This window comes from Canis lupus, chromosome 7 (assembly GCF_048164855.1).
Source record: "Canis lupus baileyi chromosome 7, mCanLup2.hap1, whole genome shotgun sequence".
Classification (NCBI taxonomy): Eukaryota; Metazoa; Chordata; class Mammalia; order Carnivora; family Canidae; genus Canis; species Canis lupus.
This window is the reverse complement of record NC_132844.1, coordinates 10,832,057-10,858,206: the sequence shown is the minus strand read 5'-3', so window position 1 is coordinate 10,858,206 and position 26,150 is coordinate 10,832,057. Positions and strand designations below refer to the sequence as shown.

Sequence of the window (26,150 nt, the reverse complement as noted above, 5' to 3'; positions counted from 1 at the left end):
GAGAGGCAGAGACACGGGCAGAGGGAGAAACAGGCTCCACGCAGGGAGCCCAATGAGGGACTCGATCCCAGGTCTCCAGGATGACACCCTGGGCCAAAAGCAGATGCTCAACCACTGAGCCACCCAGGTGTCCCATTAACTATCCCCAATTATTGGGCATTTAGGGTGTTTCCAGTTTTACATTATAAATATCATAGTGTTTAACATTTGGTAATTAAATATCCATATACATTTTTAATTGTTTTTTTCAGGATAATTCCTAGAAATTAATCAAAAGTTATAAATATTTCAGTAATCTTGTCAAATTTCCCTCCAGAGAAAACTATGTTGATATATTCTCCCAGCAGGTATGTCAAGAACTGCCATTTTCCCATTTCAACACACCATCAGTAATGCTAGTTATTACAATTTCTTAAATGCCTTTTTTTGTAAAAAGGATATATTTTATTGTGTAAATTTGTATTGTTTTGATTACTAGAGCTATCTGGAATTTGGCTGGAAACATTAAAACCAACAGTAATAAAGTAATGCCACTGATTTCAACCTGTTATCTAATGCCATGGCTCCTAATGTTATATCATACTACTTTCATTTGTCATGTATGTGTACCTATTAAAACCTGGTCTTAATTATAATGTTTTTATGTTCATATCCTGCATATGGAATTATAATAATGAAATATTATTATTAAAAGCAATCTTAACAAACTCTTAAATTACATATTTATGGTATTCAGAAATATAAAAGGGATTATATTTTCTATTTCTGGAGAGAGTTTTCCTAAGCAAGGAAAATTTAATTTGAATGGAAAGATCTTAAACTGTACCTACAAATGCATAACACTTTAAAACAGTATTGGTATATTGAGAGTAATAAAATATTCATTAAAACATACTACATGCAGAACTATGGAGTACGTTCTGATGCAATATAATTAGTTCATAAAACATACATTATGTCTGCTTCCCTACATTGAGCATTACAAAAGAGTTTCATTGGTTTTGGCAGTAGCTTGATTTATCATTAATAATATAATCTGACACAACCCAAAACATGGATCATTGGGCATGATTTTATAGAAAGCATCTAAATAGACTATGCAATGATATTGGAAAGAAAAACAAAACCATGATTCTACTCAGCCATGGTACTGCACCGTTATAGAGCAATTTCTCCTTGGATTGCACACCTGCTTTCTGGCCCATTAAGTCCTGCTGTCTTTACAAGGAACTGAGGTTGTAATGTCTTTCCCAAATGCATATTTTTATGGGACCATGCATAACAAGTACACATGAATGTACATGTGGCCAACCTCATTTTTAATATGTTCAATCTGACTGGAACAGGAAAATAGTCACCTTAGAAGATAAATCTCTTAATTGCTTAAACCTCTGCAGCAGTCATTTCCTGACAAGCATTGCAAGAATCCCCTGTAGCTGTGGGGAATTATTATTCTGTTCACTTATACATTCCTAGAAACATGATCTGATATCATTTTTCATAAAAAGTGGTATTTAGGAATAATAATGTGCACATCAGATCTGATTTTATTTTTATGCACATCAAAATTCCACTGCGCCAAACCCCTGCAGTCACCTATCATTACTGTAATTCTGGTTGGCTATTTCTCCCCTTTCACTGATGTGCACAGACCACTTCTCAATGATATTTTCATGGTTTGCAGAACATATCAAGAGTTAGCTGAGAAATCATTTCAACAGCAGACTTCCATTGGGAATGTCAATGAGCTAAAGGCATTTTGGACACACTATCTGAATTCCTGCACTTTATTTTATTTACAGAATTAAAAACATTTGAAGTAAAAAGCAATGATCTGTACCTGATAGAACAATAATCTTTCATCAGAGATCTATATATATTGAAAAGGCAAAGCTTCTGCTTTGAGGAGATTATAAAATTGGGTTCTAGGGCCCCATGAAATACAATCTGGAAACCAAATGTGCACATTTCTTTACCTTCAAATTTTTTTATACAGAATTTTAGAAGTTATCATTTACTGCACTTCCTTTACACTCCATACACTATTTTTTTTTTTTTTTACTATCTTGACACATTAAGTCAGCTGAAATTAAACGTTAAATAAAATTGTCTTGGTGGACTACTTAAGGTCAAAATGTCAACTCATTTCCCCCCACATAAATACAGTAACTTATAATTATATTAGCAATTATTAAATTACAATATTTCTTTTTTATCAATAATTTTTTTTATTGGTGTTCAATTTGCCAACATACAGAATAACACCCAGTGCTCATCCTGTCAAGTGCCCCCCTCAGTGCCCGCCACCCAGTCACCCCCACCCCCTGCCCTCCTCCCCCTCCACCACCCCTAGTTCATTTCCCAGAGTTAGGAGTCTTCCATGTTCTGTCTCCCTTTCTGATATTTCCCACTCATTTTTTCTCCCTTCCCCTCTATTCCCTTTCACTATTATTTATATTCCCCAAATGAATGAGACCATATAATGTTTGTCCTTCTCCGATTGACTTATTTCACTCAGCATAATACCCTCCAGTTCCATCCACGAAATGACAATATTTCTTAAAGTAGCAATATACAAAGCTATTTAACTTCTCTCAGTATTTAGGAAATATCAGAAAAGATAAAATGTAAATTAGAAGCCTATTCTTCAAATTCCTAGGAGAAGATGTTATTTAAAGAAAAGGAATAAGTGGCAACTTCAGCTTCTGATTTTGAAAGAGAACAACTTTTTAAAATATCAGGATTTTTAGTTTTTGTTTAATGATGTTAATTTTAAAGAAATAACCTTAGAGACATCTCAGGAAAGAGAGATGTCACAATCATCAGAAAATAATCTGAACATCATTTCTTTTTAGTATTGCTATGTATGTTATTCAATTTATTCCTTTTCTTGTGTTTTCTAACAATATATTATCTCCATATTTTGTCAAATTGAGGTTGTTATTATGAAGAGGTAAGAAAAAAAGCATGAAAGCTCTTTTTGAGGACAGAGTCAAAGTACTAAAGGGAAAATCAACCAGAGAAAGAAACCATCTGTTCTGTCCCTTACAAAAATGTAAAAATGGGTTTTCTTTTGCAAAGAAAACATTAAAAAACCAGTTCTTAGGAAATCTAAGGTCCAACTTCAATAATTACAATAATATTTTATTTACATCTTAGGATTGTTATTTCAGTGTAGTAATTGACTTAAATATACTAAGTTCATATCCCTTCATTACGACTGGCATGTATAAAAGATAATTGAGGGAAGTTCTGAATGATTTGAACAGGAATTATCTTCATAGCTCAACAAAAGCAAAATGAGCAACAAGAACAATCAATGTCTAAAGCTCGTATCACATAAGCCTTATGGGTTTTTAAATTATATAATTATTTGGCCAGTGGCCATTCACAGAAAAAAATTTCAAATTGTATCAAAATGCTTTTTGATTTAAGTTCGGGGGAGTATCTCACTGTACATACTATCTTGATTATGCCCCTGTGTTACAGCATCAAGTTTTCTGAAAATTGCTTAATTATATGTTGTTTCAAACTACTTGAAAAGTGAAAATTCTAACCATTTAATTTCCTGATCCAGTAGATGCCAAAACACTCATTACTTTCTTTAACTAAATGAATCAAATACATTATGCTTTTGCAAACCAATCATTCTCAACTCTAATTCTGTAATGTTCACAGATAGTCATCTGAAATTCTCAAAGAATTGATTTCACTGTAATGTATTTAAAATAAAACATATACCACTTCTACAGGAAATAGGAGTCTGTAATTATTTGAATGTTATTCAGGAGGCAAAGGGGGTTGCTAATAAATGGTTGCAAAAAGATTGTATATTTACTTTATTTAATCTTTCTGACAGTCCTGTGAAATAAACAATAATAATATCCTGTGCATTTTCTTAGATGAGGTACTTAAGATACAGAGAAGTTAAATAATTTACTCAATATTCCACAGTCCTGATTAGAAATTTTAGCATTTTGATTTGCACATCTGTGCCACTGGTGAGGAATAATGGGTATAGGTAACTGCATGTAGTGAAGAAATGAAAATAATTCCAGACTGAGTGACATAAAAACACTTCATTGCTTCAAGAATAATTCTGCTATCCATGTATTTTCTACTTCATGTCAAATATATTGACTGAAAAACTAAACAAGTAGCTGATCATCACAGGCTGATAGGTACTCACATTCTCCTTTCATTCAGAGGAGATCTCAAGTTCTCTGGTCCAGGAAGCAGGGTAATGATGAAGGATACAGGAGTCAGTAGGACACCAATCCAGGACCTGAGGCTTACCAGTTGTGTCAAACTGGCTTGCTTTTAAGTTTTCCTACTGACAATTCCCTCTTCCTAAAGTGAAAATAATAATCAGATGCAGAGTGTAGATGTGAGAATTGCAAGAAATAGATGAATCACATTTCCAGTTAAGAATAAATTTAATTCTGCATCTCTAAACAGAGTTGCAAAAATTTAAGATCACATGGAAGAGATCTCTATATAGTTTCATCTAGTTTTTATCACATATATCAATTACTGCTACCATTTGAAAAAAAAAAAAAACACATTGGGCAAACTAATGAAGGTGTTTTCCAATGTGATATCCATAGTTTATGGTTGTGTACTGTAAGCTTGTAAAAATTTAAAGAAATCACTATTAATTGGTGAGATATTAGAAAAATAATAGAAATCTGATTTTTTTTATTTTTCTTTTGATTTAAAGAGTAGCCCAGGTTCTTGACTATTCATCATACTGTTGACAATAGTCTTTCAAGTTAAAATTGTAGTGAATGTCATTTGTTAGGAAAATGGAATATGGCTCTGCTATAGTAGGGCCATGGGAAAACCAGTTCCTGATTATCATAAACTTATGATGTACATGGTCAACCACAACTTTAATCAATTATGTCCCAGTTTCTGTAATAAAAATATATTATATATTTGTACATTCATTATGTGAACTCTATATTTAAAATTTCTCAGAAAAAGTGATTATTTCATTTCCACCTTAAATTATTAAAATTTGAAATAGTTATAGTCAAATGTCATCTTAAAAATAAACTACATCAAATATTACATTCTCAAAGAGGCAAAACTATGGAGACAATAAAAAGATGGTTATTGGGGCTAAGGGAAAAGGATGAATAGATGAAGTGCTTTAAGGTACTAAAGAAGTAAAAAAAAGTAAAAAAAAAAAAAGATTTTTAAGGCAGTAAAACTACTTTGTATGATACTATAATGAGTTACATGTCATCATACATTTGTCCAAACCACAGAATATACAACACCAAGAATTACCTTTAATGTAAACAATGGACTTTGGGTGGTTATGATGTGTCAATATAGGTTCATCAATTGTGACAAACATCCACTCTAATAGAAAGCTGTGCATGTATAGGGGCAAGGGGGATATGGGAACCCTGTGTATTTTCTGCTTAATTCTGCTGTGAATCTAAAACTGCTCTAAAAAAATAAAGCCTATTTCAAAAAAAAATTAAGATAATCAGAAATGTTATTGTATTTTTTAATGTGGGAACCTAGCTCTTTGTATTAGGTGTATTTATATTAAATAATTTGTATTTATATTTAATGTGCCTGAAATTTTAATTAAAATATAAATGGCCAAGGGTGCCTGGGTGGCATAGTCAGTTGAATGACTGACTATTCTTGATTTTAGCTCAGGTCAGAATCTCAGGTTTCTGGGGTCAAGCACCATGTTGGGCTCTGTCCTTAGCATGGAGTCTGCTTGACATTCTCTCTCTCTCTCCTCTGCCCCTCCTGCTTATTCTCTCTCTCTCTCTAAAATAAATAAATGAGTCTTTTAAAAAGTATATAAATGGCTAATGAACATCTAAATAAACTCATTCATTAGTCATCTGGGAAATGAAAGGTAATTTACAATGAGATATGTCTAAATATTAAGATGAAAAATAAATGGGTAATAAACTTTGGCATGAATGACCCCTAGCCCAAAGGTGTAAATTATTGTGACCATAACATTATTTTAATAGCCAAAATAATGAGAACCCCAATGTTCATCAAAGGTATATATCTTCACATAATAGAAACTATATAGCAATGAGAGTAAACTAACTTCAACTATGCAAGAGTATGAATACCCATACATAACTTAAGCAAAAGAGGCCAGATTCCAAAAAGAAATCAGACTGTATCATTCCATACTTATTATAAGCAAAAACAAACAAAACACCTAACATACAAAGTTAAAAGTCAAGCTAGAAGTTTTCGTTGGTGGGAATAGTGAATGGAAGGACCATGAACTGAAGCTTGGGTTTCAGGTAATACTGTTTTGATTTCTGTGATGCTACATGACGGTGCACAATTTCTTGAGGTAAATATTTATGGCATATCTATTTTCCCACATTAGCTGAATATGACAAAGAAGTAGGAGCACAGGAGCAAACCCGAAGTCCATTTCAAAGGGAAAATAATGGTATATTGTAATAATTATTCTTGTATTTCTATAGGTTACAGTATTAAACATGAAATAACAGTTGTTACATGAACACTTTCCAAAGTTCCCAATTTGATAAAAAATTATAAGAAACTAGTGATGGTCATAATGGAGACTTTCTTTTGCTGAGATACCAAAAGATCTAAATACAAAATACTAGTCTCAATATTATTTTTCTCCACCAAATATTTCACACGTAAAAAATGTATTTATAATAAAGTGTTTTAAGAATTTTTAAGGGGAGCTAAAAAGAAAAAAGATGGCCTTCAAGAAAATTTGACTTCTTAACTGAAGGACTATATAACAATGAGTATTATAAACTAAGTAGTTTTCTTTACACTAAGTTGTCAGTTTTAACTTGTCTTGTACTTTTGGAGCTGTGTCAATTTTCTATGGTCATTACTTAATTATCCAACAGGTTGTTAATTTCATATGTAATATATATGCCCCTCAAACTATTAGTAGGTGTCTTAAACTGGTTCCCTAGAAACAGATGCTGAAGAGAAGATTTATGAAAATATTATTTATTAGGAAAAGTTCCCAGAAAAAATCAGTAGGATAGTGAGGAAGTGGGACCAAGGAGAAATGTAGCTAGACAAGCCTAAGATATCAAGCCAAGTCCCACAGTGTCTAACTGTGGCTCAATCTGGCAGGAAGCTCTGGAGACACTATAGGAAGCACCTCATAGTAGCCTGGATCAAAGGCAGAGAGCTGGAGTATTTAAATACCCAGGTCTAAAACCTTTGGCTAAGAGCTGGCTTCAAAGGGCATATCTTTTTTAAACATTTCTGGCTCCCCATGTGCACAGGCAAAGCAATGGCAGCCTGAGGCAGTTCTCTAACAAAGATTCACAGATGCTGGCTTGGGAGTGAAATCCCAACATGAGCAGGTGTGCACTGTAAAGGGATTTGAGGGGATTCGGACAGAGCACCAACGGCATCTGCTACAGTGGGTTTGCTTTCTTTTAAAATCAAAGACGAAACAGAATGACTGTTCACTTAGTTAAATGTCCCTTCATAAAACTTTTTTTTTTAAATCATGAGGATGAATTCATATACTCATTCATTAAGTGTTTTAGGCATGTCCTGAGACATATGGAAAAAATATAGAAAAAGAAATAAAAAGCATTAATAAAGCATTGCTCTCTTTCCTTCAGATTAAAATGTAGCAGGTGAGAAAAGAATAAATTGCAGAAATACAGGAAAAGTACACTACAAGGTGCCGTGGAAGGAAGAGAGAGCATGGTTGGCTTCATAGAGGAAGCAACTTATGATGGTGTTGATCCAGTGTTGGGAATTTCCATGTGAATACAGGATAAAGATAATCCATTGAGAGCCCTGGCAAGACAGTAGTAGAAGTGATTGTATGTATACTTCAAACTGGCAGAGGATAGCTGATAGACTAACAGACAAGGCTAACATATTAGAAATTTCTGGAATAGAAAAAGAGAAATTTCTCTAAGACATTTTAAAAGACTACCATAAGAACAGAAGCATGGGATAGCAGTTAGAATATCAAAGCAATGACTATAGGAATTTAAGAATTGAGAGGTTGTTCTCATGTCTCCAGGCTGCTATAATAGAATACCATAGACTAAGTAGTTTATAAACACCAGCAATTAGTTTCTTGTGATTCTGGAGACTGAGAAGTCTAAAGTCAAGGCACTGGAAGACTTGGTACCTGGTGAGAGCCTATTTCTTGGCTCATATATAGCTGTCCTTACGTGGCAAAAGAGCACATGAGGTTTCCTTTATAAGGGATCCACCCTCATGACTTAATCAACTCCCAAAGATCACGTCTCCAAATACCATTACATTGCAGATTAGGTTTAAATATATAAGGGGAGGAGGGGGGTGGCCACAAATATTTAGTCTGTAGCAAAGTTGGAAAAGTTCAAAAAATAGTGAAACTATCTGATTATATGTTGTAAATTGAATTTGGATGTGAAAGTAATCCAAATGAAATCAAGGAACTGCCGTAAAACTTCTGAGTAATTTGAGTCAAAGATTTGAATGAGTTGTGTGTGTCCTCAATGATGTGAAGAATACCTAGAAGTTAGTAAAGAAAGAAAAAGAAGGCTAAAGAATGGTACAACTATCAAAAGATAAATTTAAAAAATACCCTGATAAAACTGAAAATGGAGGGGCACCTAAGTGGTACAGTAGGTTAAGCATCAGACTCTTGGTTTGGGCTGGAGTCATGATCTCAGGGTCATGAGACTGAGCCCCCATAACAGGCTACTTGGATTATCTCTCCCTCTGTTCCTTTCCCTCATGCTCTCTCTCTAAAATAAATAAATAAATCTTTAAAAAAAAACAGAAAATGGAAAAACGCATGCCAAAACTTATGAGATACAGCAAAAACACTTCACAGCAATAAATACCTACATCAAAAAACAAAAACAGGAGTATCTGGGTGGCTCAGCCAGTTAAGTGTCAGACTCTTGATTTTAGCTAAAGTCATGATCTGAGAATTGTGAGATTGAGCCCCACAGTAGGTTCTGTGCTGGATGTGGAGTCTGCTTAAGGTCCTCTCTCTCATGAGATGAACATTGAGTGTTAGACTATATGTTGGCAAATTGAATTTAAATATTTTTTTAAAATAAAAATGTATAATAATAATAAAAAAGATCTCTTTCCCTCTCCCTCTACCCCTCCCCCCAAGTGCACACATGCACACATGTGCTCTCTCTCTCACTTTCTAACAAACAAAACAAACAAAACACAAATTTTTAACAACCTAATTTTACAATTCATGGAAGTAGAAAGAGAACAAGGCCCAAAGTTAGCAAAGGAAGAAAATAACAACCAAGAGTGGAAATAAATGACATAGAGACTAAAAAGACAATAGAAAAGATCAAAGAAACCAGGAGCAGGGAACATACAAAGAAGAAAAGACAATCTCTTTAATAAATGTCACTGGGAAAACTGGACAGCTACATGCAAAAGAATGAAACTGGACCACTAACTTACACCATACAAAAAAATAACTCAAAATGGATCGAAGACTTGAATATAACACCTGAAATTATAAAATTAAAAAAAAAAAACATAGGTTGTAAGCTCATCTTGGTGAACTTTTTGGATTTGATACCAAAAGCAAAGGCTACAAAAGCAAAAATAAAGCAAGGGAGACTACAAACAAAATCTTCTGAACAGCCAAGGAAACCATTAACAAAATGAAAAGTCAACCTGCCAAATGGTAGACAATATTTGTAAATTATGTACTTGGTATGGTGTTAATATCCAAAATATATAAAGAACTTATACAACTTAATAGAAAAAAACAATGTAATTTAGAAATGGGCAGAAGATTTAAATACACATTTTCCCAAAGAAGACATATAGATGGCCAACAGGTACATTAAAAGATGCCCAATCAGTCTCACTAATCATCAGGGAAATGCAAATCAAACCACAATGAGATATCATCTATACCTGTTAAATGACGATTATAAAAAAGTAACTAGTTTTGATTAGTATGTTGAAAAAAGGGAACACTTATGCAGTGGTGATGGGAATGTAAGTTGATCCAGTAATTATGGAAGTCCCTAAAATAATTAAAAATAGAACTATCATATGATCCAGCCATTCTGCTTCTGGGTATTTATCCACAGAAAATGAAAACACTAACTTGAAAAGATATATGCACCACTATGTTCACTGCAGCATTATTTACAATAGTGAAGATATGGAAACAACCTAAGTGTCTATTAATGGATGAATGAATATAGAAAATGTGCTATGAGGGATCCCTGGGTAGCTCAGTGGTTCAGCGCCTGCCTTTGGCCCAGGGTGTGATCCTGGAGTCTCGGAATCGAGTCCCATGTCAGGCTCCCAGCATGGAGCCTGCTTCTCCCTTTGCCTGTGTCTCTGCCCCTCTCTCTCTATGTCTATCATGAATAAATAAATAAAATCTTAAAAAAAAAGAGAAAATGTGCTATGCACATATACACACACACATATTCATACACAAATAATGGAATGTTCAGGCAAAAAAGAAGGGAATCCAGCCATTTATGTTAACATGGATAGACTTTGAAGGCATTATGTTAAGTGAAAAAATTAAGACAGAGAAAAACAAATATAATATGATCTCACGGATAGTTGGAAACTAAAATCAATAAAACCATAAAAAGATAACCCAAACTCCTAAGTATAAAAAGCAGACTGGTGATTGCCTAAGGCAGAAGATAAGGAGATAGGCTAAATGGGTGAAGGAAGTCAAAAGGTCCAAATTTTCTGTTATAAAATAAGTCATGGGGAAGTAATGTACAGCATAGTGATTATAATCAATAATACCCAATTGCATACTTAAGAACTGCCAAGAGAGTTAATCTTAAAAGTTCTCATCACAAGAAAAAAATATTAACTATGTATGGTAACGGATGTCAACTAGACTTAATGTGCTGATCATTTTGCAGTATACACATATACAGAATCATTATGTTGTACATCTGAATTTGATATAATGCTATGTGCCAATTATAACTCACTATTTTTTTTAAAGAATGGTAAAACCAGATACCATATCTTTCAGAAATAAGGAGCTTTGCACTAGGGAAGAAGAAAGAGCAGTAACTTTAAAGAAGCTGTGATGATCCAACTCATGTTATGTCTCAGACCTCTGATCAGCCTCCACATGAGCAATTAATAGAAGGAGGAGTATAGCTGGGAAGTTCCATGCTTCAGTTAGGGTATAAAGGTGTAGTGAATGGAAGTGCATGGGAGCTTGTTGAAAAAGCAAGAGGACTCTTGGGGCCCATGAAAAAATTATGGAGGGAGTAGGGCTAGATAAGAATGAGTCTGGGGGAGAATATGTAGAGTAAGAACAAGAATCAGAGAGGGGCTGGGTAACAAAAGACTTACATTTGGGATAAAGCCCAGATAAATGCTATGATTGGAACTTACTACCTTGGGATTTTAAATGAAATCTTTATGTACCAGCAGAGTGTGTAGGTGAGGGGGCTGGTGGCCAGGCAGTAAGAGGCAGATTGGGGTGGAGAAGTGAAAAGGGGGCATTGAAAAGCAAGTCAGTCATATATCATAGCATTACCCCTACCCCTCAGATCATAGCAAAGGAATCAAGATTAAAAGGGCACTAACTGAAGTGATAATGGTGGATACACCAATTAGCAGTTTAGTATACTAAAATAGTAAAGTATATTTCAGTTATTTATTTTATGTTTCAGAGTTTACATATCTGATCTCATCTAAAACAGTATTTTATGTTTTGTCGTATGTGAGGTTACCAATTGTTGTGCTGGATGAGAGTGGGACAAATTAGATTTCCAATTCTAAAATGGAAAGGAACCTTATGAGAGGGGGAGAGGGTACAGGCCACACTGGACTTTGTGACAGTGTGGAGTAAGAGCGGCTTTGATGTAAGATAGGATTTTGGTGAAAAGTGGTTAATATTTCTCCTCAGGCTGGATTTTTTTACGCTGTTTGGCAAAGTCTTCTCTTTCTTTTTCATCAGTCTGATGTGCCCCTGACATTAAGGTAGACATTTAAGGCATGTTTTAAGATTTAAAAAAAAAAATAAGTGAATAAAATTAAACAAAAACCAACAACACAAAGTTTGTTAGTGGAATCAGTCAAAATGCCAAACAGATCTTATTACGTGCAGCCTGAAATTTATCCTAATAGTCTTTTTCCTAGTAGCAATTGTAAATGACAGCTTCACTTATTTACAAAAAAATGATTTTCATAAAGTAAATCTTTTCTCAAAATTGACTATTTATTCCTCATGCATCCATTCACTAATACAAAAAATAGTTCCTGAGTCTTTGACATGCACCAAGATCAGATTAGGCAATAGATCTACAAAGGTAAACTAGGAACACACAGTTCCTACATTCCCATTCCATACAGTTCAACTAGATTAACTCCAGAGACACAGGCACCAACTTAGGAAAAATCACACCAGTAGACAAACAGGTGAAAAATTTCTCAAAGATGATTAAAATATTTTAAAAATCCAACAATCTTTCATTTTCAAAATAGTATTTTCAACTAGATATATATAGTATTATATAAGTACAAATTTTTAAAATTCTTAATACATACTTAAAATTTAATAGTTGCCATATACTGCTCCTAGTCAAATCTCTAATAACTTTAATGTTAAACCCAAACCGAAGATATTTTCTCTTCATTTCAAGGCTAACATAAATTTTCTCTTTATCTCTAGACGGTGCTCATACTTTACTATGTAACCATGTTTTATTTCCTTATTTTTTATTTCTATGGCTTCCTCACAGTCATGAATCAATAAATGACTGCATAAAAATTCCATATTTCCTGACAGATGTGATTTTTATACTGGATAGAAGAAAGATAAACAGCATATACCAGGGGTGTAATTGCCAAAGTCAATTTAAAGGGGATGGGAGCTTTGGTCTCTGCTCTATCTGTTATTATCACATTCAAAATATGGTAGCTAACAAAATGTATACTGATGTCAAACAAGGAAATCACTCCCCAGACATTCCATCCCTTTTTATTTGCAATCGCTATCATTGTATCCTATATGAAATGGGTTCTGCTCATATAAGTGGATTTTTATAATTTTTAAATATGAGTTCTGGCTTTATGACAATTGCCATAAAATGGCTAATGTGAAACATACCAAAAAATATTTTTAGTAATGACATATTTGCAGATTTTTTAAACTAATATTGAAAGTCTCAAAAGGTACAGTATTAATAAAGTCAAGTTAATGGTCTATGTGTTCATGTCATACTAATCCATTATGAACTGAGAAGAACACAGACAACACAAAATAAACCTTGCTTGAACTCGTGAGCCTGTGTGTAGTAAAAGTATTTTGTAGCTTCACTTTGTTATTGTACTTCATTTCATATTTTTAGTTCTTCAAAAGACAGTTGATTAAGTAAAGTACTTATCGACCTTGTGTATAGTAAATTAAGTGTTTTAGTATTTCATTTGAAAAATAGCATACCTCCACATACTTAGACTATTTCCCAAAGGTTACTCTGACATTATTCTCCATTTGCAGTGCTACCCGTACTTGTGATATAAACTCCTCATTTACCAGAAGACTGAATTTTCTGACTGAGAAGTTTTTATTGATAAGTAACTGTTAGGAACATTCATTTCTCTTAAGCCTGCTGTCAACTATAATCTACAAAAGCAAATTATACTTAAATTATAATGTTCAACAAAGTGAATTAAACCAAAAAAAAAAAAAAAGGCAGCCATCAATGAACTAAGCACAATGTGTTTTCTATTTTCTTGCTGACCAGTTAAAAAAAATTTCTATTATTTAACTAATTCATGGCTTAAGCTATCTCTGATTTAAAAAGTAATTGTCAATCAAGTGTCTAAGTGGTTACAGTAATTGGAAAAAATGGGCTCTCTTTATTCCATTAAAAATACCTTCCTGAGGCATAGAGCACTCATGGTGCAACATTTCCAACTTTGGGTTAGCAAGGAACCATTAATTGGATTTTTCACTCCTGAGATGTTTATATTGGTACACGTCTTATATAGACTTATACTCACATGGTGATTGGATATGCATATTGTCATATTTGTGAAATTATTATTACATAGGAGACTAAATGGATTCAGAGTCCTCATTTCAAACTCAACATGTTGTCAAATCTCCAATAGTATGCATGTATTTTAACCTCCAAGCTGGATTTTCACATTAAATGACAGACTTTATCACTATAAAATATGACCACGATGAGCTCAACTGTCACTGACTAATGCCAATTATGTGTATATTCACTTTCTAGACTCATCTACATATAATTAAATTTTAGATATGGAATTTTCTTCAATATTCCCATATTTTTATATAAGCTCCAAGAAGCAATATATTCAAAACTGAATTGGTTGTTTTAGATACACTTTATTTTTTTAAAAAGATTTATTTATTTATTCCTGATAGACATAGAGAGAGGCAGAGACACAGGAGGAGGGAGAAGCAGGCTCCATGCTGGGAGCCCGACGTGGGACTCGATTCCGGGATCCAGGATCGCGCCCTGGACCAAAGGCAGGCGCCAAACTGCAGAGCCACCCAGGGATCCCTAGATACACTTTAATCATATCAATTATTTTAAGTGTTTTAACTGGATGCCTACTAAAAACTAATAGAACTAGAAAAAGAATGAGATTTCTTTAATGTAGAAACAGCATTTTAATTAAGATCACCCTTCCTTTTTAATGGGTGGGATTCTATCAATATATGACACTCCTTTTGTTCAAAGTACTCCCTATTCTGTAAAGACCAAAGCAATTGTTAAGTCAAAGTTATGTATTTACCCACAGTTATGAAGATTTTCTGCAAAGAACACTGGCAGCCAGCTACATACTTTGCTCTATGAAAGTAGGTTTAGCTTCTGTTTCATGATCAAGGTCATGTGCTGTGAGTGAATACAACATGCCTATCAATTTTCATCACTAGTGAAGTGCACTTGCTCCCCAACTTTAGACTACATCAAAATATAGTTCATAAACATAAAAAAAATCATCATGGGCAATAAAAAGAGATATAAGAGTTGAGATATAATCTTTGAGATATAAGAGTTTGGCAAATATACTCCATTTTATTTTATATTAAAAAAAATCTAAAAAAAAATAAAAAAATAAAAAAATCTTATGAGATACCTTCATATCATTACACCAATAAATAAGATAATCAACTTTCTAAAAGTCAGAGTAATTTTGAGATATACTTCACAATGGAATATAGAATCCCTTCTACATGACTGATTTTTCAATTGAGAAAATCTTCCTACTTTTACATATTTGTTGTAAAGTAATATATTAGAAACTATTTTGTAGTTTTCAAAATGTTATCTTGATGTATTTGGGTGCCAAGTGATGAGGAGGAAGAAAGGAAAGATGAGTTAGGCTGAAAGAGATTATATTTTCTTCTTTATCATTCAACTTGACCAAAATGCACAAGAGTCATCTGGGATATTTCTAGTGTTTGGAACAATATGATTTGCATGTCTTAAGAGGGAAACAGAAATGTAAATGATACAGTTGGGTTAATCAGCATCATTGGAAATCTTTCCTAGGTTCTAATGAGGTGGCAACAAATTGCTTATGATATATTTGCCATCTGATCATATATTCATCAACAGTAAATTGAGAGGAATATAATATCTACGCTTGAACATAAAACTTTAACTGGTTGCTGGTAAAATGAGAAGCTGAGCTTTCGATGTTCAAGTAGGAAGCTAGCAGAACATATTTAGGATATAAAAAGCAGGTCTGCAGTTAACAGAGTAAAGAATTTGGCAGAAAGCTGGTTCTAAGGATCACAGAGGCAGCAGTCCTTAAGTGGCCAGGATCAAGGAGATTGTAAGAGTTGAAGACACGAGGTCATAACAAGCAATACGGAAGTCAAAGAGCCTCAGTAGTGAGCAAATCCTTGATCCCAGCTAGGAGGTTTTATAAATTTCCTTTTTAGGGCAAGAAGACATGTCCTAAGTTTCTTAGAACTCACCAGGCAAAGTATATGTAACAAGATCAACAGACAATGACTGAATTGTCAGTCTAAAGAATCATGCTCGTTTTCTTATACAACCAACCTAGGTATATTTACATAAAACAAGAAATAATATGCTGGCACACTTATGGATATTTCCATGTCCCCCTTAAATACAAATAATCAAGTCAATAGACAATATAAACTCTTATTTGTTCTAGATTTTTGTTTCATTTGCTTTCTTTTCTGGACTATTATCTCTTTGGTACACAGGCTATTCTTTCTAGTCAGTTTTTTAAATCTTATTTTAGAGATTTTACTTATTTATTTATTCGAAAGAGAGAGTGTGTGGGTGTGCAAGGAGAAGAGCAGAGGAAGAGAGACAAGCAGACTCCATGCTGAGCAGGGAGACAGACCGGGCTCAGTCCCACAATCGTAAGATCATGACTGGAGCCGAAAACAAGAGTCAGATGCTCAACCAACTGAGCCACCCAGGTTCCCCTCTTCTTAGTTTTTTTTTTTTCTAGAAATTGTAGGCTTTTTTATTCAGTTAAGAGGTTTCCTAGATAGTTTCAAACAAATTATTGTTTCATTCTTGTTAGTGTATCTTCCTAAAGTTAGCATTTAAGGATAGTCAGGATCAACTGAGCCCTACAGCGATTAGTTTTCCCAATACATGTACAGAGTATCTGAATGTCTATTTAGCTCTACTTTCAGTCTGTTCTTTTTGCTTAACTAGCAAAAGTAGGGTACATTACACTCAGCTTATTTTTGAAGTTAAGTAGTTTTCAGAACTCAAGAGCAATGCCCCATTTGGAATAACCTAAAAATTCAGTAATGCTTCTCAAACCCAACTATGGCAACCTGCTTTATTCATCACATATCTAACATCATATAGACTCTACAAGCCTGAGGAAAGCGTTGTCAGTATTCCTCAAAGTCTGAATCACAAACAACCTGCATTTGCATCACTTGTAGGTCTTATTAAAAATGCACCTTTTGGAGGGCTCAGTATTTTGAATAAAAATATGTCAGGCCTGTCCAGAGACTGCATGTTTAGTACAATTCTGCAAGTGATTTTAATACAGATTGATAAGAATTATGAGGTGATGTTCTCAACCAATTCCAGATAAATAGGAATCCCTTTCAAGAGGGATTCTTCTCTCTACTCCTCTCACAGTGTTTAGGGTCTTAAAAATAAAAGTTAGAAGATCTAGAGCAGAGCAGCCCAGGTGGCTCAACAGTTTAGCGCCAACTGCAGCCCAGGGTGTGATCCTGGAGACCCTGGATCAAGTCCCACGTAGGGCTCCCTGCATGGAGCCTGCTTCTCCCTCTGCCTGTATCTCTCTCTCTCTCTCTCTCTCTCTCTCTCTCTGTGTGTGTGTGTGTGTGTGTGTGCGTCTCTCATGAATAAATAAATAAAATCTTAAAAAAAAAAAGAATATCTAGAACACCTTGGTTCAAGATAGTCTCAACTCAATGTTAAACAACAACAAATATTACAACTTTTCTAGGCTTTCTTAATTTGAACTGTACCATCATAAGAGTGTATTTACACAGATTTAAGACAGCGCTTAAGCACATATACGGAAACTATGATCAGGTTAACAAAAAGCACTTACTGAGAAATCAGTGTATGCATTTACAATGGCAACAGTATATCATTGATTTAGGTAATAAAATCTGGAAAATGTAGAAAGTCCATGATTCTACAAGTCACTATTACTAAGTATGTAAGTAAGAAAATCACTTTATAATTGTAACTTTTCAAAGCAGATCAGTCATTGAAAATTTGGCAAATGAATAAATGAGATACAATATTTTTTAAAATTTTGATAGTAGGGAAATGTAATGGGGATAGCAAACTATTTTAAAACAATTTTCATCATAAATTATTTCTAGTATATGATCATGTGTAAAATGTTATGATTTTATGATAGACATGCAAACATGTATATATGATTATATTAAAATGTAAAATATCACCACCCTAAAATGAAGGTTATGCTTTAGTTGTGGTGAAAAGAGTAAATATGTGAAACAGAGAGGCATCAAGAGCTGGAGTGTAAAGACTTAATAGATTATTTTCAAGAGTGAAGATCTTCTAACTTTGGCAAAAATAGGTGATGAAAACAATTAGGGCTGGTAAGACTTGCCTGACTGAAGAGACATATGGATTTGAAGGGGCAAAAGGGAAAGGATAGAGGGGTCCAGGAGATGAGAAAAGCATGAGCAAAGAGAGGATATGAATATGTACACTACAAAGATAGAAGCAGGTCTGACTAAAGTTAGTTAAATGTAGGTGAAGCGTGGGGAGAAAAGCAACTTAATCAAGTCATGCTTGGGAAGGCACGGCAGAGATAATTTGATGTGGTAGGAAATAAGGTCATTAATGGATTTTGAACATGAAAGTAACAAGATCAAACTATTATTTTGTTAGTTTTAAAATATCTGTAATATATAGACAAACAGGGGAAATAAATAGGCCATCTTTGAAGTAATCTAAATATATGAAGCACTGAAGGAGAACAAGTAATTCAGATAAGTTTAAAGAAGAAGTAAGAGGACAGCCCAGGTGGCTCAGTGGTTTAGCACCTGCCTTCCGCCTAGGCCCTGATCCTGGAGACCCAGGGTTGAGTCCCACATCCCTCCAAGCAGGTTCCTGCATGGAGCCTGCTTCTCCCTCTGCCTATGTCTCTCCTCTCTCTTTCTCTCTCTCTCCCTGTGTCTCTCATGAATAAATAAATAAAATCTTTAAAAAAATAAAATAAAGAAGAAATAAGAGATAATTTTTATGTTTTTTTTTAATTTTTATGTTTTTAACAGGGCACACAAAGGAGAAAGAATTTAACATAGGAAGTTATAGTCAACTTGAAGAATGGTATTACTAAATGTATTAGTGTTCTACTACTGTTGTAACAAGTATCACAAACTCAGTGGCTTAAAAACACAAATTTATTCTTCCTTTTATAATGAGCCTTATGATTATAATAGGCAAACTCAAATAATCCAGGATAATTTTTCATATCAAAAATCTAAACTTAATCACATCTAAAAACCCCTTTTGCCATGAAAGGTAATATATTCACAGTTTCCAAGGATTTAGATATGGGCATATTTGGGTGGTCATTATTCTGGTTACTAGGCCAAGGAATGAACATGAGAAAGATTAATGTTATTGAACCAGATACATAGTCTCACATACCTAATCTTATTTATCTCCCAAAATTTATAGGAAGAGAGAAGAAAAACTTCCCCTGTAATGCTATAGCTGATAAGATGTAGAACTATGTTTGAAAGCAGTTTTATTTGACTCTCGAGACCATCTTTTTAATGGAAACATTGGGGATCATGCTTTAGAATTATTTAGGGGGAGTAGGCTGGGAATTCTGTTTTAAACATGTTGTTTTTGACATAACTATTATGGCAGTTGGAAATAAAAAACAAAAATGAAGTATCAAGGATGCAGATAAAAATTTAGAAATAATCAACAGAACTAATAATTGAAATCATTAGAGCAGATGAATAAGTAAAGATAATTTTAAAAGAATAATCAGCACTCTTCAGTGAGTTAAAAGATGGGAAAGGAAGACCTTAGGGGTAGAAGGAGAACCAGGAGAGACAGTTACTTCAGAAGGCAAAAAGGAAAACATATTAATTAAATAGAGAAAATCATATTAATGAAATAGAGAAAAGAGTGTAAAAGGTTGCCAAGAGGGACAGGGAGAGGGGAACTGAAGGAAGGCCTTGGCTTTTGGTAAGGAGAAAACACTATTTTGTATCATTAGTGTCTTGAATCAAATTATTTGGGTAATAGGTTATTTGAAGAAAAGAGATGCTTACATTTCAGTAAAGTTTAGGTTGCTGCCCAATAAACATTTTATCATTGAAGTACTATAAAAAAATTTTTTAGATACTATTTTTCTTGAAAAGAGAACATAATGTTCTATTTACATAATGTTCTATTTTTCAAGAATAAAGCAATATAAAATCTTTTTATAGATTTTTTTTTAATTACTGACTTGTACTCTAAATTCCCTAAAATCCTTCAGAATGGTGTGACTGGGCTCCTGCCTCTTGCCTATTCCCTTTGCACTCACTGCCCCACCGTGTTCTTCTCATTTCTCAACATCACTGATAGAGTAACTCTAATCTGTACAAAATCTCTCACTGGGAATCCAGCTCTCCAGGGCTAAATTATCTTTTTATTTCCCTCTGCAGAAACAATTTTATCTTCTACAACACTCTTCTTTTGCTATCACCTCAACGTATTTATATTTTCTGCTAGCAGGAGAAATGCTCATGAATCAAAGTGATTCTTTTCTCATTTTGATGGAATTATTAATACTTAGGCCCTGGATTTCATTGTGAAATGCTAAGAATTCTTCCAAGATTTAGCCACAAGTAATTATATTCTGTGATAAAACCTAAGATATTGTTCTCAAATTACGAAATTTAAATTAAAACTATTTAGAATACTAAATAATAGAATATATGAGTACGAACACTGCATATGAGTGTTTAAGGATAGGCATTGACAGAAAAATTTTTAAAATAAGTTTTGCATGTAGTTGCCATACATATACACACATATAGCATATAACATATACATTATATATAACTATATCTTTAATTTTATATATAACACTATAGTCACATAAATTAAGATGCAAGCACACCTCTTTTATTAAGATTTACTTCATTGTGATTCACAGACATCATATTTCTTACAAATTGAAGGTCTATGGAAACCCTGCATCAAGCAATTCTACGGATGCCATTTTTTCAACAGCACGACTCAACTACTTGTCTCTGTGCCACTTTTTGGTAATTCTCACAGTCTTTCAAACTTTTCCATTATTATTATATTTGCTATGGTGAAATGTGATCAGTGATCTTTGTTGTTAGTATTGTAATGGTTTGGGGATGCCACAAAATGTGCCCATATAAAACCACAAACTTAATGGATGAATGTGTGTGTTCTGACTGCTTGACTTACTGACTGCTTCCCCATCTCTCTCCCTCTCATGGGGCCTCTGACACAGCAAAATTGAAATGAAGCCAGTTAATAACCATACAACAGCCTCTAAGTATTCAAGTGAAAGGAAGAGTCACATATCTCTTACTTTAAATCAAAAACTAGAAATAATTAAGTTTATTAAGGAAAGCTTGTTGTGAGGTGAGACAGGCCCAAAGCTAGGTCTCTTGTACCAGTTAGCCAAATCATAAATGCGAAGTATAAGTTTTTCAAGGAAAATAGAAGTGCTACTTTAGAGAACACACAAATAATAAAGTGAAAGAGCCTTATTGCTGATATGGAAAAAGCTTTAGTGGTCAAGATATAAGATCAAACCAGCCACAACATTCCCTTAAGCCAAATCCTAATGCACAGCAAAACCCTGAAGTTTCGGATGCCTGGGTGGCTCAGTGGTTGAGTGTATGCCTTTGGCTGAGGGCGTGATCCCTGAGTTCTAGTACCAAGTCCCACATCAGGCTCCCTGCAGGGGAGGGAGCCTCCCTCTGCCTGTGTCTCTGCTTCTGTCTGTGGTCTCTCATGAATAAATAACTAAAATCTTAAAAAAAAAGAAAAAGAAAACTAAAGGTCTTCAATTCTATTAAGGTTGAGAGGTGAGGAAGCTGTAGGAGAAAAGCTTGAAGCTAGCAGAGGTTGGTTCATGTGGCTTAAGAAGCTATCTCCATAACAGAAAAGTGCAAGGTGAAGCAGCAACTACTAATGTAGAAGCTGTTGCAAGCTATCCAGAAGATCTAGCTAAGATAATTCACAAAGGTGGCCATCCTACATAACAGATTTTCAGTATAGCTGTAACAGCCTTCTATTGGAAGAAGATGCCATCTAGGACTTTCATCACTAGAGAGAAGTCAATACCTACCTTCAAAGGACAGGTTGACTCTCTTGTATTGAGCTAATACAGCTGGTGGCTTTAAGTTGAGGCCAATGCTAATTTACCACTGAGAGTCGTAGGGCCCTTAAGAATGGTACTAAATCTACTTTGCCTGTACATTATATGTTGATCTATAAATAGATCACAAAACCTTGATGACAGCACATGGTTTGCTAAATATTTTAAACCCACCTTAAGAAAAAGATTCCTTTCAAGATATTACTACTCATTGACCTGGTCACTCAAGAGCTCTAATGGAGATGTACAACAAGATTAATGTTATTTTCATGCCTGCCAACACAACATCCATTCTGCAGCCCATGGGTCAAAGAGTAAGTTCAACTATCAAAATGTATTAAGAAATACATTTAGTAAGGCTATACCTGCCATAGATAGTGATTCCTCTGATGGATCTGGGCAAAGTAAATTGAAACCTTCTTGCAAGAATTTACCATTCTAGATTCTGTTAGGAAAAAACATAACTCATGGGAAGAGTAAAAAAAATATATCAACAATAATAGGAGTTTGGAAGAATTTGATCCCAACTTTTACAGATGACCTTGAGGGGTTCAAGACTTCAGTGGAGTAACTAAATGCAGATGGAGTGGAAATAGTAAGAGAACTAGAATTAGAAGTGGAATCATTAGAAGATGTAACTGAATTGCTGCTATCTCATAATAAAACTTTAACAGAGTTATTACATTTTATGAATGAGCAAAGAAAATGATTTCTTGAGATGGAATCCACTTCTGGTGAAGATGCTGTGAAGATTGTTGAAGTGACAAGGGATTTAAAATATATACGAATTTAGTTGATGAAGTGGCAGGGTTTGAGAGAATTGACTCCAGTTTTGAAAGTTCTACATGTAAAATGCCATGAAACAGTTATCACTGCTACAGAGAAATCATTCATGAAAGGAGGAGTTGGTCAATGTAGCAAACTTCATTATCTTAATAATTTGCCACAGCCACCTCGGCCTTCAGCAACTACTCCCCCCCCACCTCTGCCCGCCACCCCCCCCCATCACTCAGGGGCCATCAATAGAGAGGCAAGACGTTCCACCACAAAACATAATGACTTTAAAAGCTCAAATGATAGTCAACATTTTTTAGCTAAAGTAGCTAAAAGCTTAAAAACTTTTAGCTAAAGCTAGTAAAGTATTTTAAGATATGTGCTTTTCAGGGGGTTATGCTCTTGTAAATTTAGTAAACTACAGTATCATATAAACATAACTCTTACATGCGCAGAGAAGTTAAAAAAAAAAAAAAACGTCATTTGACTCACTATATTGCAGCATTCACTTTATTTCAGTGTTCTGGAACCAAACCCAACTCATAGTATCTCCAAGGAGTATTTGTATTTCAATTCTTTCTACAGTGATTCATAGAATTAGTAATCTTCAGTCCCAAATCTCTTTTGAATTCTGACAAGATTATTCTAAATTTCATTTAGAAGAAATGGAGACTGATGTCAGAAAAGAAAATGTGAAGAAAAGGTAAAAAGCAAACAAACAAACAAAAACCCCAAGAAAGTACCTGGCATTCTAAGTACAAAAATATATTATAAATAAAAAATAAAAACATTATCATTGGCCTGGAATTAAACTAGAACTCCTCTTCCCCCCCTTCCCTCAAAGACATTTCCTACAGATTTAACAGAGTAAAGGAGAATAATATCTGAGCAAAAAAGATAATTTATTACATGGTAATGGTGATATAAGGTAATGCTTGGGGAAAAAAATTTTTAAGTCATCCTTCAAATTATATCCTAGATCAATTATCGTAAAATTCAAACTTCATAAATACTAATGTAGTATAAGAAAATATCTAATTTTAAGGCAGAAATAGTCTTCCTAAGCATAAAGGCATTGAAAGAAAGTAAAATAGAAAATTCAGATTTATTTAAAATATTTATTTTTTTGAAAGAGAGGGCATGCATGAGGTGGGGAGGGGCACAGGGAGAGAATCTTAAGCAGGCTTCAACCCCATGGTGGAGCAAATGAGGGGCTCCATCTCATACCCTATGAGATCATGACCCAAGCAGAAACCAAGAACAGGACACTTACCCAACAGAACCATTCAGGTGCCCCTCAGCAGACTTGACTACATATTTTTAACTGTCTGTACCTCTTCAAGTAACAAACTTTAAAATATCATTTGCCCCAAATATGATAAACAAAGTTTACTATTCTCATTATGTGAAGGTCTCACACAAATCAAATCTAAGCACTAAAACCCAAACAGAATAATTGGGAAGGGACATGAAAGGTGATTCATGGGATTTTTTTTTTAAAGATTTTACTTATTGATTCATGAGAGACTCACAGAGAGAGAGGTAGAGACATAGGCAGAGGGAGAAGCAGGGAGCCCGACCTGGGACTCGGTCCCAGGACTCCAGGATCACGCCCTGGGCTGAAGGTGACGCTAAACCACTGAGCTAGGGGGGCTGCCCGATTCATGGAATTTAAATATGTAACAAGTTTTAAAAATGTCAGTCTCAATAATAATAGGGGAGAAGCAAATTGAGATAATAAATAAAAATTTTCAATTATCAGATTTAAAAAGTTTTATTCAACTATTACCTAAATTTGGGAAACCTAAAGTAGCATTTGTCCTCTTATACATTGGCAGAAAGGCTTTATTGTCAGATATTTTGGGGAAAATAACTTGAATATCAAAACTTTATTTATATTAAGTAAGCTACAGATTCACATATGATTACATGCTAAGGTATTTTTAGTTGCTCTATTACCATAATTTGTGCTGTGTAACAAATTACCACAAATTGGGGTGCCTGGGTGGCTCAGTGGTTGAGCGTGTGCCTTCGACTCAGGGTGTGATCCTGGGGTCCTGGAATCAAATCCCACATCAGGCTCCCTATGTATAGCCTGCTTCCCCTTCTGCCTGTGTCTTTGCCTTTCTCTGTGTGTCTCTCATGAATAAATAGATAAAATCTTTGAAAAAAATTACCACAAATTTAGCAGCTTTGTAACACTGTTTAATAGCTCACAGTTCTAAAGGTTAGAGGCCCGGTGTGTGTAGGGCAGAGAATCCAGCCACATGCCAAAGGTTGAAACCAATGTGTCCCGAAGGCTGTGCTCCTTTCTGGAGGCTCTGGGCAAATTCCACTTCTAAACTCAACAATGGTTTTGATAGGATTCGGTTGCTTCTAGTTATAGGACTGAGGACCCATTTTTCTGTTGGCTGTCCCTAAATCTAGCCAGCTTCTAGAAGCCACTTGCATTTTGTAGCACATGACCCTCTCTCCATCTTCAAGCCGACAACAATGCAGACTCCTTGTGCTTTTAAAGTCTTTGATTTCTTCCTCTGCCACCAGTCAAAAACAAAACAAAGCAAAACAAAACTCTGCTCTTAAAGGGGCTCATGCGATTAGAATAGGCCCACCAGGATAATCTCCCTACTTGAAGGTCAACTGTGGCAAATACTTCTACAAAATCCTGGGGATGATAGCTCATTATTTTCACAGGTCTAGCAATGAGGGCACGGCATTGTGAAGGCCACGTTTAGAATTTGGCTTGCCACAACAGCAGCGTTTTCAGTTGTGAAGAATTAGAAAACAAGTTGGTGAGTAACAGTAGAATGCTTCAATCAATAATCATGTATCTGTATTTTACATTATGAGGCAGCCACCAAAATTGATGCCTTCCAGTAATAATTATTGCCTGGAGAAATTAAGGCATGATGTTAGAAGAAAAAAGAAAAAAAAACATCTTAAAACATATGAAGCCAAGATGCTACAATTAAATTTATATCCATAGTTCTTTTGACTTATGGGCTCTTTTTAGAATCTAATAAGAATTATAAATCTTTTCTCCAAGAGAATATATATACATATACAAATGTTGATTGTAATAAAGATTGTCCGTAGAGTTCCTAGAGGTCCCAGATTGTCAGAAGGTAGAGGAGGGTCAATAAGGTACTCTCCAAACTGAGAAGACGCTTTGAGACCAAAAAATGATGCAAGCCATCCCATACCATTTATACAGTTTTATCCGGGGAGAGAGGGGGGGAAATCCCTGTGGATGGATCACTGGGCATCATGCAGCTATTCTATGCCCACTCCAAACCTCAATCCACAGCTTTTATAGACTGAGAAGCACTATAGTGAGGTCAAAGGTAGTTACCTGACAAGGTCCTACCTGTACACCAGTCATCTCTACTAGTTATCTAAGGTGGCCTCCTATGTATGCTACTAGGGAAGATCAGAACAAGCCTTCTGTGTTCCTGCCAGAGCATATACTAACCTCCACAGGGCCTGGAACATGTAGCTCCCAGGGAGGTCATTGC

The 26,150-nt window shown here is 34.6% G+C and overlaps 1 long non-coding RNA gene across 1 annotated transcript in view; it reads right to left on the bottom strand.

Annotated features, from left to right (window-relative positions):
• Positions 1 to 4,166: 4,166 nt before the first annotated feature.
• Positions 4,167 to 26,150, bottom strand: part of LOC140636580 (uncharacterized) — a 456,565-nt gene continuing 434,581 nt past the window's right edge. The window contains exon 8 of the long non-coding RNA XR_012033782.1: positions 4,167 to 4,350. This is a non-coding gene — a long non-coding RNA (uncharacterized lncRNA). The remainder of the gene's footprint in view (positions 4,351 to 26,150) is intronic.